Below are 19,494 nucleotides of genomic sequence, written 5' to 3' on the forward strand. Positions count from 1 at the left end.
CATGTTCTGGGTGAAAGCCAAATGACTTTTTTCCCCACCCCTTATGAGTTCTGAAATACAGGCACTTATTATAAACTTTCATCTCCTGCCTAGCACATGATTGCTTTCCTCTGACAATTGGAGAGGAAGTGAAATTAAACTTTGGACACAGAAATAGTTGTCAGCTCTTCACAATCCTTGTTTGATCATATGCTGTAGAGTAAATGGTGGTTTAAGAAAAGACCCTAAAAAATCCGGTCAGTTAAATAAGCACAGTGAACCTGAAAGTGAGAAAATGAAAAATTTGGGGGTAAACTTTCTATTTTTTTAAGAGGAAGTGATCATAAAATGTGGTCAAATTAAGTGTGAGCATAGAGCAGAAACAGAATAAATGGGTTGGCTTGGCATTTTTATATTTCAGTGGAAGCTGGCATATGGCAAGGTAACTTCACAAGGAAAGTGACGAACTTTTCAGGAAGAAAAAACCCAACTTTTTGTTTCCCTAGAAGTCATTGCACTTTGACAGGTAACAACCCACCAAAATCTGCCCCCAGAACTTCCCTGCAGTTTTGTGGGGAATACAGACAATCTTCCAATAGGTTTTCAGAAAGCACTTTAGGCAACTGTCTCTGTACCTGGAAGGCAAACGTTGACTCCTGTTTTAGTCCCATTGAGCAGTGTGCAAGCATCGTATCTGTGTTCTGTACTGAATATGTTACTGCGCAACATCCAGACCACCCACCATTTTCTTCTTATACATTGGCTTGATCAGAGCTAATTGAGCTGCACGGGTGGTGTTAGAAGTTACACATTCTTTAAAGCTGCCCCTTGAAGCAAAGGGACAGCAGTTGTTTCACTGCTGGGCAAATTGAACGTGCACTATCCATGGTTTTCTTTAGTAGCACTGTTAATAGTAAGAGTGGTTCTGCTGGTTTTATTTTTTTTTTACTAAAACCATCATTTACTAAAAACAACATTTCCTTATGCTTAGGTAAAATCTCAGCAGGGCAAGAACAACTTATAGGCAAATGAAGTGAGAACCTTTCTGGGAAACGATGCCTTTTGCTAGGATCAGCAGTTCATCACATGACTGTGCTGAGGAGCACGAGGTGCTTTAATCCTGTTGGCTTCTACGCCTCAGGTATTCCAGGCGATTATCCCCAAATCCCACTGCCAGGGAGCCTGTGATGGGGAAGCTGGAAGCAAGAAGGGCAAAGGAAAAGGAGTTGCTTTTTCAAAGAATATTTCTAACCACAGGCTGATGTTCACTGTTGTTTGACTGATTCCTCTGGTCTCCAGGTTAGGCTTGTAAAGCAGATTTCATCATGGAAATGCTACTTGTTTGATTTATTTTATTTTCTCTGTGCCTGGTTGTTTGGGAAATCTTTGCAATTTATTTTGTTTACTGTTCTGTTCATGGAGTCTAGTGCAAAACTATTACACGTGAGGAAAATGATATATGTTCTTTAATTTTCACTGAAAACTAAAGGGATAGGGATTGGCTACAAGGATTGGGAAAGGCTTGAGGTAGAACCTCAGAGCAAACCAGAAAAGCCCTCAAATATATATTTAGGCAGATAGTCATACCCACAAACACATTCAATACCCTATTTTTATATTCAAATGAAACTTTATGTTCAATGTTATAAAATAAGAATCTGAGCTTTGGCAGTTGTCATATGGCGAGTTTCAGGAGCAACCAGTTAACAATGGAATCCTCTGTTAAACAGTATGAATGAGAAACTATGAATGAGGAATGTGACTGAGGAGCAGCACACACCCTTCTTGACCTACTATTGAAAAAAGTCCTGGTTTGAATAAGACAGTGATTCAGATAATATTTGGGAAATCAAATTTTCCATATATCAACAGCTGTAAGCATTAGAAAAGTAAGAAAATATCTGTTCCGGTTCCCATGTGTGACTGTAGAATCACCAAAACATGAGACAGTCATACCTTACATACTGCATCTGCGCAAAATTATCTTCAGTAAAAAGACCACATGGGACTTTCCAGATCTTTTGTACTTCAACCCAGTACTCTTTATTTCATTGCCTATATATCAAAGCCAATGTATCCACATGAAGATTGTGCGTAAGTTGAATTTAGTCTTTTTGACTGAGAACTCTTTCCCTTGCGTTCTGCCAATTTGTAGGCATCATCTTGCTGTGTGCTCTGGGACACCCATTTCTCACATCTGGGTTCACACACTTATGAGTATGGGTCAAGACTTACTTGTTTAAGGTACACAAATACTGCATGGACCATAAGATCAACATGGCTAAGGCACACCACTTTATCCAAGAACTTGAAAGACAGGAGGTTCCTGGCCAGATCCAACTTTATTTGATTCCCAAGCATAAATGACCAGGAATCACTTCACAGCTGGGTCTTGTAAAGGCAACCTTCAGCAACAAACTAGGATTGGGCTCTGCCTGATATCCCTAAATCTTAACTCCACCTTAAAGTTTACAAGCGCATCAGTTAAAGTATTGGTTTCAGGCTAGTAGACTAGCAGAGTAATGACAGTATTTAAAATCTAATTTGTGTTTTCATTACAAGGTCCTTAAGTGCTTTATAGAGATGTCAATAGCTACTGGAAGTTAAAAGCTCCAAACACAGAGTAGAGAGATGTCTTCCTAAAGTTCATGTGCTGGCTTGTTTGCAGTGTTAGGATCAGATTTTCAGCACTATGCTGCAATACTAAACCAAAATTCATATAGCTACCACCTGTGGTGATCTGATGTTATGGACAAAGAAAAGAAACAATTCAAATGAAAAGCAATGACATTGAATGAGGGTTCATATTACCTCATAAAAATAACTCAAGTAATACTAATGGGTTTTAAAAAATACTGATAGTGAAATGATACCATGAAGCAAATATATCTCAATATGGCTTGTACACTTTTAGGAATTCTGTGTGTATTTTAAGGTCCAGTTGTCTATATTGAGTGGGAAAAAAAAAAAAAAACAAAACCAAAAATCTGGGATGGGAAAATAGAGAATAGTTTTAAATTGCAATTGTTTTAAAAGACAAGTATAACACAGTGAAGAAACAAAAGCTGGATAGAAAAAGTCAGGGCTGCTCAGTTCCAGTGGAAAGAAAAATTCTTTCCAAAGAGAAAAAGAGAGAGAAAAGAATGTTTATTTGGAGTGGGTAAGTACACAAACCTTTTAACAATGAGAGAACACTGACAAATAGAAGGAAATTTAGTCTATTAACCAGCCAGGAAATTCAGTCTGACAAACCAGTAGGCTTGGACTGCGCTCCCTGATCCTTACCTGTTCCTTGCGGTTCAGCATCACCATCCTTATGCACTGCATAAGGCACCAGGTTTCAGATGTTTTCCTGAGCTCACATTGCAGGTAGCAGAAGGACAAAACATCAATTTCTTTCCCTTGCCCCATGACCTGTGTGCCAGATGGAGTTATTGGACTCCTCTGTGGTTTGACAGTGAGCCAAGTCTGGCTCCTGGATCCCTGGAGAAAGAAAACAGGATGATGAGACGTGATGGATACTACGTTGTGATCAAAACCAGAATGAAAAATCCATCTCCTTGTTACTGATAAATGTGAAGGGGAAGTTTGAGAAGACCCCTTCTTGAGAGCCATGAAGAAGCTAGGCAGTTAAATAAATACCACGCAAGGGAGAGGAAAATATTCACTTTCTAATTATAATCAACTTTTATCCTTAAGTAGAAAAAAAAATCAAGTTTCTGATTAGAAAGTAAGAGTTTCAGTAAGTTCAGTCATACTAATGAAAGTTCTTTTCTAAGAAGCAGACTAGAAAGTCTTACAAGCTTTTTAGCCTAACACAAACACTTTTTGGTATAATATTTGAAGATAAGGCTTAAACACCCATTTGAATGTACGAAAGGAAGACAAACCCAGTCTCAGAAATTACTCTGTAAGCTGTAACTAACTTTTAACTCAGGACCAGCATACCTAATATGCAGACTACACAGCTGATGGTCTAATAGATGTAACCACGAGCATATTCAGTTATGAAACAGATGTTGGACCACCCAGTCTGAAATTCAGAGTGAGGTTCAGGTAAGCTTGGCTTGTGCAGCAATTAAAAACACTCCCGTCACCCTGTCCAGCCTTAGCCCTGACCACTTGCAGAAAGAATTTACAGGTCTAGTTAGTTTCCCAGGTTAAAGTTGTTATCACGGTTATGAATCTTTACTTTAGCAGATTATTCCTCTTCCTGATCCTAATGTAACCTGGCCCATGCATGAATCCCCAGTCTCTGCATTGTTCAATCAGTCAGGGAACACAAGGCCAGTGCTATTTATTAGTGGGTTTTGTAGAGCATGCAAAGGGAAGAAATACTTGTTCTAACAAAAACATCAAGGTGTGGACAAGTGATATTTGATCTGGCATAAAGTCTTCTGTCACAAATTTAATCTATCCATTTTAACAGCTTCGAATCAGTGAATTTTGCTGGATCAGCGCTTTTATTATGTGGTGTCCATCATATTTTTAATCTGATAGCCCAAGAGACAGACTCAGTGCACCAGAAAATAGCTATTCAAGCTAGTCTAAAAACATGGGCTAAACATTAGACACACATAGGAATAAGAAAAAAAGTTATTGATCTGCAGTCCAAAGCAAGGCAGAAGAGTTGCTGATGTAATCAGAGCAATAAAAGTATAGAAACAGCAGCAAAAGACAAAGATGGTTTTCCCCTGTTACAGACTGAAGATTATATGAAAGTTACTGACATATTGATTTATAATCTACATCATTTGCGGTTTGCTGCGGGTGACACAAAACTTATCTGATATCTATCAGTCTTGATGACAGGACAGTACCTAAGTAGGTTGCTGAAGCAATATTTTCAATAGTTATTTTACGCTCCACTTACACTTTACCTCTGCTGTCAGTTCTTTGCTGAAAGACAGTCTGGTTTCTCTCTTTCTGGAGCATGCTGGGCAGGGTGGAAATTTTGGTAAGTGAGTCTGACTGCTTTCCTATCAGCTTTCAGAAGAAAAAGATTATACAATTTTTACTGCTGGGTGGATGATACATGAATTTATCCTTGATAGAAGGCTAGGGCCCAAGTTAACTAGGTGGATAATAGCATGCTGGTTCAGGAAAACCCTGTCTCATCTAACAGTTCACTGAGGCTGAAAGCACAGACAGTTTTTCAGCATCCTACAAGGAAACTTCGTATATTTTGTTTTTGGATTGATGATCTTCTTATTTCCCAAGGTGGACTGGCCTGCTGAGGTCAGACAAGCACTATAAGTCATGCAAAACTAGTGGTGGAGACAACCAGGGGAGAGGCAAGGCCAGTTTTTGCTCCGTTGGGGGTCTCTTGGACTGGCTCACCCACTTTGCCAAGCTGCATCCTTTGCCTTTGCATCAGGTACCCCACAGCTGTGTCTCAATCAACTGCAAGATGGTGAAGGGTTAAGGTTATGAATCTTTGGAGGAGCAGCTGAGGGAGAATAGAAGGCTCAGGGGGGACCTTATCGCTCCCTACAACTACCTGAAAGGAGGATAAAGTGAGGTGGGGATTGGTCTCTTCTCCCAAGTAACAAGTGGTAGGACAAGAGGTAACGGTCTCAAGCTGCACCAGTGGAGGTTTAGATTGGACATTAGGAACAATTTCTTCACCAAAAGGGTGGTCAGGTATTGGAACAGGCTGCCCAGAGCAGTGGTGGAATCGCCATCCCTGAAAGTGCTAACAAACCATGTAGATGAGGCCCTCAGTGGCATTGTTTAGTGGTGGTCTTGGCAGTCGTGAAGTAATGGTTGGACGTGATGATCTTAAAGTTGTCTTTTCCAACCTAGCTGATTGTATGATTCTATGTGGAGTCTTATTGTTGCAGCTAAAAACCTGTAATCTTCCTCCTGCTTTCCAGTATCCTCTGATAAACTTAACGCTCCGCAGGTTGACTGGGGGAAACCTTCCTTTGAGGCTGCCCACCATGCTTGTCTCGTCTTCAGAAACAGGTGTGTCTAAAGAATGTCTCTAAACCATTCTCATAAACTTGTCCTGCTCCAGTTATCCAGGTCTGCAGAGACACAGAAGAATAATAAAAACTCCTATTAGCTGCCTGTTGGTTTTGTGTGTGTGCACACTTTGAAAAACAGATAATTGAATAGTGCATTAAAAAACATGAGAGTGACATTTAGCACAGAGCAGGTCTCAGCAGTTCCTGGTGGCAAGGCAAACATGGCTTTGCAGTTTCAAAACCTAAATCTGGAAAACGAATCAGAGAATCGTTTGGGATATGTATGTGCATATAAACCAGATGGGACCTTCTGAGGCTGAGGTCATCTCATATAATCCCCTCTGAGACAAGGGGAGCTGGGCTTCCATGAGGCCTTGCCCTTTGTTTATAGATGGAAGTGGCACCTGTGCATCAGACAAGCAGTTCATATGCATACTTTTCTCTTAATTGTAAACACACAGTATTTTAGTCATAAATTTAGCCTTTCACTGTACCACTGAAACTTCTTTGAATACTCAAAAATGGTGAGAAGGATGCTACAGTTATTCTAATGTCCACTCTGCGGATAAAGAACTGGCTGGATGGCCGCACGCAAAGAGTTGAGGTCAATGCCTCATAGCAGCCTTTCAGTGTCTGAAGGGGGCCTATAGGGATGCTGGGGAGGGACTCGTCAGTAGGGACTGTAGTGACAGGACAAGGGATAATGGGCTAAAACTTAAACAGGGGAAGTTCAGGTTAGATATAAGGAAGGCAGTTCTTTCCTGTTAGGGTGGTGAGGCACTGGAATGGGTTGCCCAGAGAAGTTGTGAATGCTCCATCCCTGGCAGTGTTCAAGGCCAGGTTGCACAGAGCCTTGGGTGGCATGGTTTAGTGTGAGGTGTCCCTGCCCATGGTAGGAGGGTTGGAACTGGATGATCTTAAGGTCCTTTCCAACCCTAACTATTCTATGATTCTATGATTCTAAAACACAGCCCAGAGAGTTGCTGAGGTAAGTAAAAACTTTGTGGGTGGGAAAAGATGCTGACTTTTTTCATATCTATGGCATATACTTTAAAAATGAAAAAAAAAATCAAAATGTGATTAAATGTGGCTAGCTTTAGTGGAAAAATACATGTACAGAAGAAATTAGTCTTATATGTCGCATTCATATTCTTTTCTCTGAATACTATACTAACCTACAGTAAACTTTACCTCCTTTGCATTTGAAAAGCAGTTTGACTGGCTAGACTTCCAGATACTTCAAAGAATGCCTTAAACCCATGACTAATGAGTTCTTAATGGCCACAGCTTCTGCTTTGCCTGAAACCCTCTTGTCTTGGTAACTTTGATGGAAGGAACAAATCTGATAAAACTAGTCTAATAGAGACTACAATATACACTTTCCATAAGGCACAACAATGGAAGAATTAAAGTCGTGGTAAAAGAATGCTCCCTAGTCTCCCAGGCTGTTACCTGCATATCTGCTTATTATTGCAAGATTTTCAAGCAGGAGCTTCCTGTGCTACAATGGGCAAGAAAGAGACAACCTGCAAGTCCAATATGCCTGTGAGAGAATGACAAGTGTCTTCCTTTTGCTTCCCTCACTCTGCAGAGCAGAGATCATGCAGTTCTTCAGTCCCAGATCATTGCAGGGAGAAAATACAGATAATAAAGTAGGCAATTATAACAGCTCCACTCATGTTTCTATTAATTTAAACCTCTCTACAGCATATGAAAGATAAGGGAAAAAGACATACATTGTTTAGAATTCAAAAAAAATCTTATTAACCTTCCATAACTGTCCGACAGTACTCAAAGGTCCAACCACACAAAAGACTCATATATTAGACGTAGTCACAATTCCACCCCACTTCCAAATAATGACTGTAATGAAGAATTAAATTGTATAGAATTTGACTTTCTCTGCAGAACTTCACTAATTAATCCACAGCTAAATAAATATATAAATAAGACCTTGACATTCAATTTCACTTCAATGAAAATTGCAGATAGGAAACTCAGTTTCTCACGCTGCAAACTCTCTGAATAAAGAACAAAATGTCTTGGTAAGGCATTAAGTATCTGGGAAAATGAAGGGAAAAAATCCTTCCAAAGTAACACGAAAAGATTCTGATAATAGCTGACAGTTTTGAATAACACAGAGAAGTTGAATTACGAATTATTTTTGCCATTTTTCTCTTTACTTTTTGCCATTAAAATGCAGGATGTTTGAAACAAACAAAAAGAGTTTTTTCTTCCTACAAGTCATAGTTAAGCTGCTACATTTTCTAGCAGTTGAAATGTTGCAGTTAAAAATATCCATAGGTTCAACAATTGACTTGACAGATTCAGAAAGTGAAAATTATCAAGGCCTGTTCAGTATGAATACAACCTTTCTGCCTCCAGAAGTCTCTGAATCCTAAATGAAAACAATTAATGGTCAAGTATTTTTCTGGGTGTCCTTTCTTCTCCCCAAACCAGATAACATATGTGTAGGACATACCAAAAATACATTGTTTGGATACATTTAGCATTGCTGATATAAATGGAAGAGATTCTTGCTATTAGAATGTTTAAATTTACCTTAAATCTTCCAGAGTCACACAAGACAGACTTGGCCTAAGCAATTTTATTATTACTTTTGACAAAATACAAGTATTTTCAGAGGAACAAATCTAGTGGAAACATGAAGTCTTGAGTGGAATGTCTAATTTCGGAAACGGTGAAGGAATGACTGAGTTCTGAGAACAGTGATTTGGCAGACCACCTGGGAGGTAGAAGAAGCAGTAGAAGAGTCAGTTCCCAAGGGGAACTTTATACCATTACTTACATTCTTAAAAGAACACATAAAAATAGTAAAATCCTAATGCTTATGCCAGGATCTTTTTGTCACCCACTTTCCTGTGTTCAGGTACAATAGGCACAATCTGCCTATCTCCCTACAAGGAACATTTGTCTACATTATAAATGCACAGGTTCTATTTTGTGTATTGGTTTAGGAAAACAAGATGGTACAAAGTGGTGGTGTATGGTAATAGGATGTTGTTTCAGTGACAGTGAAGTGCACTGATGCAAACCTGGGTATTTAGAGAGATTTGGACTGATGCAACAACAATGAACTGTTACACTTTAAAATAAATTCAGTGTCAGAAACAAATAAGGTTTTGCTAGACGAAGCTTGTATATGTCAGTAAATTTTAATGTGTTTTGGCACTAAATACAGCTAAGTTTATCTTGAACTTGGTCTTCCACTTACAAAAAACCAACTCACAAAGCTGCTTTCAATGTTATGTTAGGTAAAATTCATTTAATTGTGTGCATACTGTGGGGCAATACCAGGAATCCTGACAGCATGTGCCTACCAGCATGGCCAAAGATGGCTTCAGTACTAAGGAGGGGTGAGGACACTACTAAAAGTACTGAAAGTGGGATATAGTATAAAAATTATTGACAATGTGCATATAGTTAACCTTAATTGCTCCTTACGCCAAAAATGAGCAAATAGTAATGAAGAGACAGATGGACTTCAGCCTCTTTTGTATGAACTCTATCTTGAGGAGTCTATTTTTTCAGTATTTTTTTCTTATTTTGCACTTCATGCTTAAAAACATACACTGCCTCAATGCCATGAGCTGATGGTATCAGATTCCCCCATGGAGAACATACAAAGCTAAGAAATTTCTATAAACATTTGCCTGTAGCTTTTCTATATAGAGTGATGTCTCAAGTTTTCTAGGTCTGATATTTTAGGATCTTCCAGAACTAGAAGTGTCAATTCTGCTCTACTTTTGGGAATGTTTTCATTTCATGGGGGCAAATATTTCGTTTTCTATTTTGGTGCTTGAAAAACATTAGACTCCAGTCTTACTATTTGGGACACTGATGTTCTGCAGGGGAGTTACTTTTATGTTAATGGGGTATTTTTCAGTTTGTATCAGCTACATTATTAATAGACTTATTTACATGGCTAGGACAAGAAAAAGCTAATAGCCACTAAAATGATAGCATGCATGCCACAATATTAATCTGTCCTTGCACCTACGTGATTTCAGTGTTATCAAGATGTTTCTGTGTGGAACATCTTGGGCTTTAGATACTTTATGTCACCCAGAGAACTGCAAATGATTAATGTATTGGGTCACATAATTAGGTATTTTGCCTTTATTCACAGGTGAAAAAAATTAAGTTTTGAGAGAGAAATCAGCCTCTGCCAAAGCCACACAAAGCCTATTTTCAATGTGTTTGAGAATTTGTTGCAAAACTAGCAAAAACAAACTTACATATTCACGAACATAAAGCAGAAGAGAGCTGAATGCAGTACCATTGCCAGTTTCATCATCTCATTTAGTTTAGCCTGGGAGTTAAACCAAGCTCATGTCAAACATGAACTCGCAATGTTTCCAGTACATATCTATCTCACTCTTTATTCAGACAATAAGTTATGTTTGTTTTATGTGCAGGTAAACCATTTGTTCTTGCTGATGAACTGAAATATGATGAAGAAAAAAAAAATCTTCCAAGGAAAAGGTTATGGATAAACCTCACTGTTGTCAATGGAGATCCCACCCTACCTGTTGAATTCTTCTAGTCAAATGCAACTACTTGTATCTAAGCTGCTCATCTAGACTGATTTACAAGTAGTGAATAGAATCTTACAGTTGCTGAATCTTAGAGTTACTAGAGAGAAGTTGCTGGAGGTTCCTTCCCTACTGATCACTAGTGAAGCCACACATGGAGTCTTGTGTCCAATTAGGGGCTCATATACAATGGGCATAAAGGCGAGAGCTCAACAAAGGCCAAAGAAGATGATGAAGGGACTCAGTACATCTCTTATAAAGAAAGGCTGAGAATGCTGAGATTGTTCAGCCTGGAGAAGGCTCAGGAGGATCTCACCAATGCATGCAAATACCTGTAGGGACAATACAAAAACAAATGGAGCCAGGCTTTTTCAGTGGTGCCCAGTTTCAGGACTAGGAACAATGGAACAAGCTAAAACACAAGAAGTGATGTCCGAACATCAGGAAACATTTTTTCATTGCAAAGGTGACTGAGCACTGGAAGAGGTTATACAGGGAAGCTGTGCAGTCTTTGTCCTTGTTGATATTCAAAAGCAATCTGGACATAGAATTATAGAATCAACTAGGGTGGAAAAGACCTTTAAGATCATCAAGTCCAACCTTTACCCCAGCACTGTAAGTCTGCCATTAAACCATGTCAGTACTAGGGCCTCATCTACCTGGGTTTTGAATACTTCCAAGGACAATGATTTCCTAATGTCTAAGCTAAATGTCCTTTGGCACAGTTTAAGACTGTTATCTCTTGGTAACATGGTCCTGAGCTGCTGGCTCTAGGTGGCCCTGCTTGAGCAGGGGAGTTGGACAGGACGACCTACAGAGGTCCCTTCCAACCTCAAACCATTCTGTGATTCTGGCTTTGTGATTCAGTGATTTTAATCACAGGTCTAAATTATCTCCCACTAAAGCAAAGAAAATACCTAAAATAGTCTAAACAAAGTATTTATTCCTTTACATTTATTATTATTATGGGTGCTAAGGTTACTCACCTGAACAATACCTACACTGTAGAAATCTAAAATTTGGTAAGTTGTGGTTGATGCTGGATGTTTTATCTTAATTATTCAAGTTTTTTATGTTTGACAATTGATAAATTACATCTTTATGTATTCTTTTATGTACAATCTAACCATGCTGATATTGTCTCACGGTTGAAAAATTGCAAGATACTTGATGCGATGCTTCCTGCCAGTAATGAAAGAGTGGATATTGCATGCAAAGCTTTATATAGTAGATGTGATAAATGAGTAAATACAAATGAATGGAAGTCCAACTGGAATTCATCTGCCCTAACTTCAGCTGTCCAGACCTGAATTAGCAACAGTGGGATTCCTTCAGAGGAAATGCCAGCAGCTCATGAGCGCAGTGACTTCACCCTGAAATAGATGACCAAAATAGTTCAGTTTAATCACTGTCAGAGGGTGTTAATTTCTCTCCATTAGAACAAAGAAAAGTCAAGGTGACCAGCTCAGATGTAGACAACTGCAGCAGGATGAGATGTAAGAAAGGTAATTTTAACCTTGCATTTAACCAAGCATTGCCTCACCAGTGTAAGCCTTGAACTCAGCAGAGATGCCATATGCTGCTCACCTGTATTGAATTGCTTTTTATTCAGCTTTGCTGAAACATTTTCCTATTTCTTAAAAGCAACAGAAATAAAAACAACCCTGAATTAGTTGCTGATTGAGTTGCCAAAGACATCTATCACAACAATGAACTTGCTTATAGATTTTTTCAGCTGTACTGATAAGTTTACATTCATTCTACAAAGGAATAGGCTAGATAAATGCTCTATTTTTTAAATGTGAGTTATCACCTATACTGCTGTATCACTTGCTTTGTAGTATTTACAATACTTCTAGGCAACCTTCTGAAATAGAAACAATATTAAGAGATAAGTAAGCTTTCATTCTAACAGTGAACAGTACATTTTCTATAAATGGAAACAAAAATTCAATGTTACCAGGTATATAAGCAAATACATGACATGGAGTGTTTCTCCTTTTCTAGAAAAAAGTATTACTGAAGACGTAAAGTACAATCATTTAGAATAAAATATCCTATTCTGACAAAAGGAGGCTATACATATGTTGACTTCAGAATGTAATTACTATGGAAACCACAAACAAAGAGCATATCAGAGCATGCCAAGCTGAAATTCATGCCTGGGCTGATTTCAAGTCTTTTCCTTGCTGAGAATTACAGCTGAAGGTTTTCAGGCTGAATTCTATAGGAAAATTCTTCCGGCATGTTATTATGCATTCCTCAGCTTCTCCTTCTTCCTTTTCTATATCAAGGCATAATGCAATTTTTTTTCCTTAAAGGTTACTGATTTTGAATGCTCCAAATTTAGGGGTATTCCCTTGTTAAAAACCTTTTCACTTTAAGAAGCTACTAAGTAAAAACAGCACTGCAGGAATACGCATCTGAGTATGTCACTCCAGGTTTTTATAATCAAGGGAGGGAAGGGGACAATTTTAGTTGCAATTTATATGGCCTGTTTAGACATCAACCTCAAAATGATCTGAACTGCACGCTATAAGCATCTGTTTCTTACTATTTACTGTAAAGGGAGTCTGCAGCAAGTTTACATTTGTATATATAAATATATTGCTAAAAATATTATTGTGTATTATATATCACATATAGTAGACACATCTACAGGATAATCTGTACTTCCCAGACTAGTTTCCTGTTGAGAAACAACCAATTAACTTAAAAAATAACTGTGAAAGATGAAGAAAACATCCCGAGAAACTTGGAAACTGAAGTATTTTGATAAATCATGAGAACAGAATCTTTCAGAGGGTTTGTTTCTTTTATAAATCAACTTTATGGTGTATTTAGAGCTTTTTATTAACCAAAAGTTTTTACAATTTCTTGAAAAATATGTATAAAAATTATTTTTGGCAGAAATAAAAATATGTCAAAGAAATTGCAAATTTTAGTATGGTAAAAAAATGTATTGTGAAATAGCATATTAAGAGAAAGTATTAAAGCTTGAAAGACATAGAATATGTCATGCTGGTTGTCATAAATATTGTGTAAATGAAAACAGGTAATTGTCATTGAGCAGCAAGTGAAAAAAGATACCTAGTCATAACATTAAAAAAAAAAAAACCATCTCTTTAAAGAACTGAGGAGTAATCAGCACTTTTGAGAAGGATTTTGTGGCTGCTATATACTTTTTGGGGATGCAGGAGATGAATAACAGCTGTATTGCCAATTTTTAAAGCATAGAACTGTTAAATTTTCAGTTTGCTTAGCATTACTGCACATGTTGTATGGGGACAGAGAATGGGGGATTGATGGCAATTAAAATGGGGGAAGGAGAAACAGTCTCATCTGAAAACAGAGCAATATAAAGAAGACTGAGGATCATCATTCTTGATCTTGCTTTAATAAGTATTGAGTTTTGGGTTTGGATAACTGTCATAGTTTTATTCAGTACAGTTTTCTTCTTCCATCTTTCCAAAAAGGAAAAACTCACTGTAGATTAAAAAAAGGTCATTTTCTCAAAAAATAGCAAATCCTCCATTAAAATTTGGGTTTGCTACGTGATTTATCTAAAGGTTTTAATATATTTGTTTTATTTTACTTTATTGAAATTTAGCCTGAAATGCCATGCTTAAAAAAGATTTATTTCATTGAAATTGCTCAAAATAAATCTTCATTTGTCCTAATTTCCTCTTCTGCTTTTAGTTGAATTCAAGCTGAATTTGTGTCTGGTTTTGAGTGATCAAACCTGTATTAATTAAAAAATGGCTTGCTTTCTTTTAAATGTCTGTTCAAAGAGCTAAAGACACACAATCTGGCTTCAGAACATATACACATGTGAGGAAAACTCACATGTGCAAAATATTTGGAAATTGCTACATTTCAGATTAATCTAGCTTTATTTTAACATTTTCTCTCAATGTTTGTTTTTAGAATGCAAAGGCTTTGTGTGGCCTCATGGAAAGCAAAAGGTGAAACTAATTCAGTCTTTGGGAAGCTGAGATGCATAAATTTAGATACCTGTAAGCAGATGCCTCTGTGGAGGTGTCACGGGTGAGATAGAGCTATTTCAGATGGAGAAGCCTAGAAGATATACCGTGAGAAAGACTGGCACGTTCTAGACAAGACAGCTAGAAAACTGGTGAAATAGCCTTAGGCATCTCCAAAGGTTCTAGATGAACTGGTGAAATAGCCTTAGGCATAACCAAAGGTTCTAGATGACATTTATCTGAGCAACTGAATAGGGTTGTATGAATCTACGTGTGAGATTCTGGATGCTACCAGACATGCTGACTAGGAGAAGGATATGGGCTCTGAAGTGTAGATACCTAGCGACTTCTGAGGATGGCTCAACAGTGTCCCACCTCAGAAACCAGAGAGATGCAAGTCTCCCTCATGTTGTTCAGTCAGCCTGGTGCAGTCTCCACCATCTCATTGCATCCTGGGTGTCAGCGGGTATCTATATTTAGACAAGTGTCTCCTGCCCTGTTTTCACAGCAGAAGTGGGAGAAGCTTAGACACCCATTTCCTGTGTCAAGCCATGTGCAGCGATACCTAAACAAGGGAGTCCTGATCTGAAACAAGATCCAAATAAGCTCATAGTAGTTTTTATCTGATTAGTCACAAAACCAAATCATGTTTACAAATAGTGAAAAATATACTCGGTATTAGAAAGGCATTTGGAAGTATATTGTGATACCAACATAGTTTAAATGTCATGTTTACATCTACATTGAACTGGTTCTGCTGCATGAAAGGCTGGTTCACAACAAAGCCTGAAAACCTTTCATACAGTGATCCAGGCTTAATTTATTTACCTGTGTGACTTTGAAGCACCACTGTGAGCAGTAAGTATCACTGTTTGTGAATTCACATTTCCTTTGCTTGGCCATGTCCTCAATGCTTCTAGCTTATGCTTCTCGGAAGTACTCCCTTGGGAGAGATGAATCTACATATGGCCGGTGTTATGTGTAAGGCATAGCACATTTAAACCTGTGCTATGTCTTCAGAGCCCTGCAAAATAGAATTAACACATTGAGAAGCCAGGCTGTTATTCTTATTTTGACAATGTTCTTATTATTTTATCCTGCTAATCTGATTTTCAAAGATTTATACATTAATTTTTCATACAATAATCCCTGAAACTATGCTTTGAAAGCCCAAGCTATAAATACCACATGGCTAACACACATGCTAGTTGCAGACAAAATTTACAAGAAACAGGCAAACCTCAGAATAATGATTTCATTATATCACCCTTATAAATCTTCCCAGCTGTTCTGACACTTTAATTACAAAATGACACTTTCAGTCTTAAAGTATTGTGGCCTGTGTAATAGATCATTTCACTTAATACATGTTATGAGTCTGGCTACTGTAGAGGAGTCATTTTGCAATCTGTCTCCTTTACAAAGGCAGAAAGTCAACAAGAGATTAAATATTATAACTATAAAACTAAATAAGAAATTGAGGAAGTCCTGAATTTATTACAACACGCATATGTGCAAAATACATAGTGTCTTCTATGCCCTCCACCTTGTTAGTATCCCATGCAAGCGTCTGCAATAAAGATGTAAGCTCTATGGAATAAAGATCAGCCTTGGGGCAAGAAGCAGGTGGCCAGTTCTGGAGCTGTTGTACCCAGGAAGTGATATTTTTTTTAAAGCTGCATGCAAAAGACAGAAGCTCCAGAATAACCCCACTAAGCAACTTTCAGAAGAGGGACTAGAAAGAAAATCTGAGTCAGGAATAAAGAATGTGTGACTTGTTTTCAGGCTAACACAGTCTTAACATAACTACAATTAAAAAAAAGAAAAAAGCAAGGCGGATAGCACAGGTTGCTGTAATTGGTGACTTCAGGATGTCAGAATAAAAATTAACAAACGCCAGTAACTGTAGGAGTAAATACAGTCCTAGCACAAGACTTCTGGGCTCTGCTCTTCACTTGGGCACATACAGAAATTCAGTGATGCTAATAGAGGCCACAGAGACAGTTAGTTTAGCTGTGATCTATTACAGACATCTATGCCTCTTCAAATTTACCTACAGAGCTCTAGTTATCAGTCCTGTATCATTTACATCCTAAGAAGTTATTATTGTCCAAGTAAAAATGCCATCTTTGATCTTTACTTTTAGTGTCTTTCATTCCAGAGCTAGCACTGAAGTAACAGGATTGCCAGCAACCATGCTGTATAGCCTCTCTGAGGAGCTTTTGCAAATACAGGTGTTTTGGAGGGAGGTCAAGCTGTTTTCAATAGACAGAACCTTCCAGCGTGGTGACTTATGCACCAGAAGTGTTCTGCTTTCTTGTCACTTGATCCTTGTTTTGGCTCCATCTTGCTACATTCCCTTTGCTGATTTCAGCTTTGTTGTTATCCTCAAGCTTTAAAGGCATTTGATTATGTCAGAAATATGAATGTTACAATTAACACTGGTTTGCGTGCATTCTCCTTTCTAAAGATGAAATCATTTCACAGATGTCTCAGGACATGGGATTTTTAGATGATCATTTTACCCTCAGCCTATCCTGCAGTAGTCTATAAGCTGTAAGCATTATCAGGCTGGAATAGAGTTATCCATTATTTTGCTCAAAACCAGAAATAGCCCTCCCAAATACGAACATTTATCGATTAATTCTATTAGCATATATCTTGGTTATAGTGTTAGCATTGTGTGGCATAAAGTGGTATTCAGAATTAATGAGCAATTCAAATCTAGGCAGTCTTGATTTTAATTTCTGGGTGGCTGGTTTTTTCTTTGTTTTTAATTTGTGAAAATTGGAAGGAAAAAGAATATTATGGCCTCTGGCTATCAGCTTCACTTTTTGCTTCTCTACTTGTTTCCCTTATTGAAAAGTTCATCTTTTTATCGATGGACCCATAAGGTTCTGCACATAAAGGAACCCATCCTGAAATCAACTCCATATGGACAGACCATATGTGCGCACTGAGTCCCACTGAAGTAGACTGAGGTTAGCATTTCTTATTCCTGCTATAGTAACATGCATGTGCCCCCAGCCATGGACCCTGTTGTGTCAGGCACCATACAGACAAAAAAACCACCCTAAATCTTACAGCTAGCAGATGGACCATCACAGTGCAGATAGAATGAGCGCTGCAAACCATAATGGTGGCAGACTAGATTGTTAAATGGTACATACCGACATTACCTTGTCACATTTAAATTTGCCCATCACATTTATATGATTCCATTTAATGTGCAGCTCTCTAGAAGAGGTCATTCCCATTTCTTTTCCGAGTATAAATCACAAGTGATATCTCCTGCTATGAGGTTGCACACATGTGTGTTAAGATTAGAATGAGGCATCTTTTTGCACTCTGGGCTTGTCTACCGAGGGAGGCAACTGCGAAATAAGAGGTACAGTGAAGATGTAGTGCATTAATAATCTTGCAGGAGCTTATTCTTTTTTGAAATTGTAGTTAACCAACTTTGTGTTACAATGCAGTAATGTTCATATGGAGAGGCAGCGTAAACTATCCATTTCCATGTAAATGTATGCTTAACAGTGCTTTGCAGACATTTCTTTTTTTAGGAAGATTTTGTGTGATGACACTGAAATCAAACCACAGGTTTATTTTCCAAAAGCTACATTTTCATGGCAAATATTTACATGTAACAGATGGAAAGGGCGATGCTGATCTATGGAACATAGGTAAGGACGTGGTTGTCTGTCTTCAGAACATTATACAGGTGGCTCTTCAGGGAGAACTAAAAAAAGATGAATAGGCAATTCTATGTACATACTTTCTGGTGGGCAAACCTGCACAAGATTTCACAACCAAGATCTTTCCAAGTAGGTCACAATTATTTTACAATCTGTTTGCATGAGAAAAGATGACGTTGGATATAAATTTGGAAACTGAAGATTAAAAATAAGATGCAAAGCATTAAGAGCTATGATAATGCCCCATTAAACAATTTATCTAGGACTGCAGTGGGTTCTCTATTATTTCAGGTCTTCAAATCAAGTTTGGAAGGCTTTCAGAAAGAGACACACTTGCTTAATCCACAGTTATGGGTTTTACTTACAGGATTTCTGGGTGAGAGTCTCTGACCTGTACTATGCAAGCAGTCAGGTTAGATGATCATAATGGTCCCTTCTGGCCTTAAAATCTACCAATTTATTAAGCAGCCCTCTGTAATGCTGTGATGCAGACGCAATTTATATCAAGATCTGAAGAGCACTTGAATTAATTGTTTCATTAAAATCCATTTGAATGCTTTTATATCTTGATGCACGCTGCTTCTGGGTGCCTCACAGGTTTTACGAGGAGATCTTCGGCCCCAGAGGACCTCTTATGTTTGCCTGGCCTGACTTGTGCATTACACCGGCCTGTAACAGAGTGTTCCTAGGGTATTCACGTGGTGAGGAACCCTGACATCATGTCTAGAGCTTGTGGGTGGTTCTCTGGCTACCCCTAGGAGGTGCTTCCCAGTGGCTCAGCTCATTACTCTTGTTGGCATCATGAGGAATGAGTTCAGGACTGTGTGGGAGCGTGTTTCAGATCTTTTGTACACCTACAGCCTTATGCCAAAAATAAGATGCAATCATTTGTTTCCTAGGTGATAACTGCATTGAGCATGTGCGGTCTTTGCTGCCTCTAAAATGATGAAGGATGTTATCAGCCTTTCTTGTAGTGCTTTTGAGGCAACATATCAAACAGCTTTTATTGCAGAACAAATGGCTTGTTGATTATGTACACATCGGGAAAAATGTATTGAGGCTTGCATCTCAGTACTCATTCTGTTTGTTTGCTTTTTATGTGGTAAGCAAAGAGGGAGTAACAAAAGTCAGTTCTTAGGTTTCTGAATACTAGAAGACCTTTCAGATCTTCTTTCCTGATAGCCTGTCTGAATCTGTATCTTTATGAAGATGCAGAACTTCTAGTTCCAACCTTGTTTTCTCATGCAGACATTGAAAGCTCATCAAAGCAGAATATCATCCAAGTGTGTCTCCTATATCCAGAGTATCTGAA

The sequence above is a fragment of the Lathamus discolor genome, chromosome 4 (genome assembly GCF_037157495.1).
Source record: "Lathamus discolor isolate bLatDis1 chromosome 4, bLatDis1.hap1, whole genome shotgun sequence".
NCBI lineage: Eukaryota > Metazoa > Chordata > Aves > Psittaciformes > Psittacidae > Lathamus > Lathamus discolor.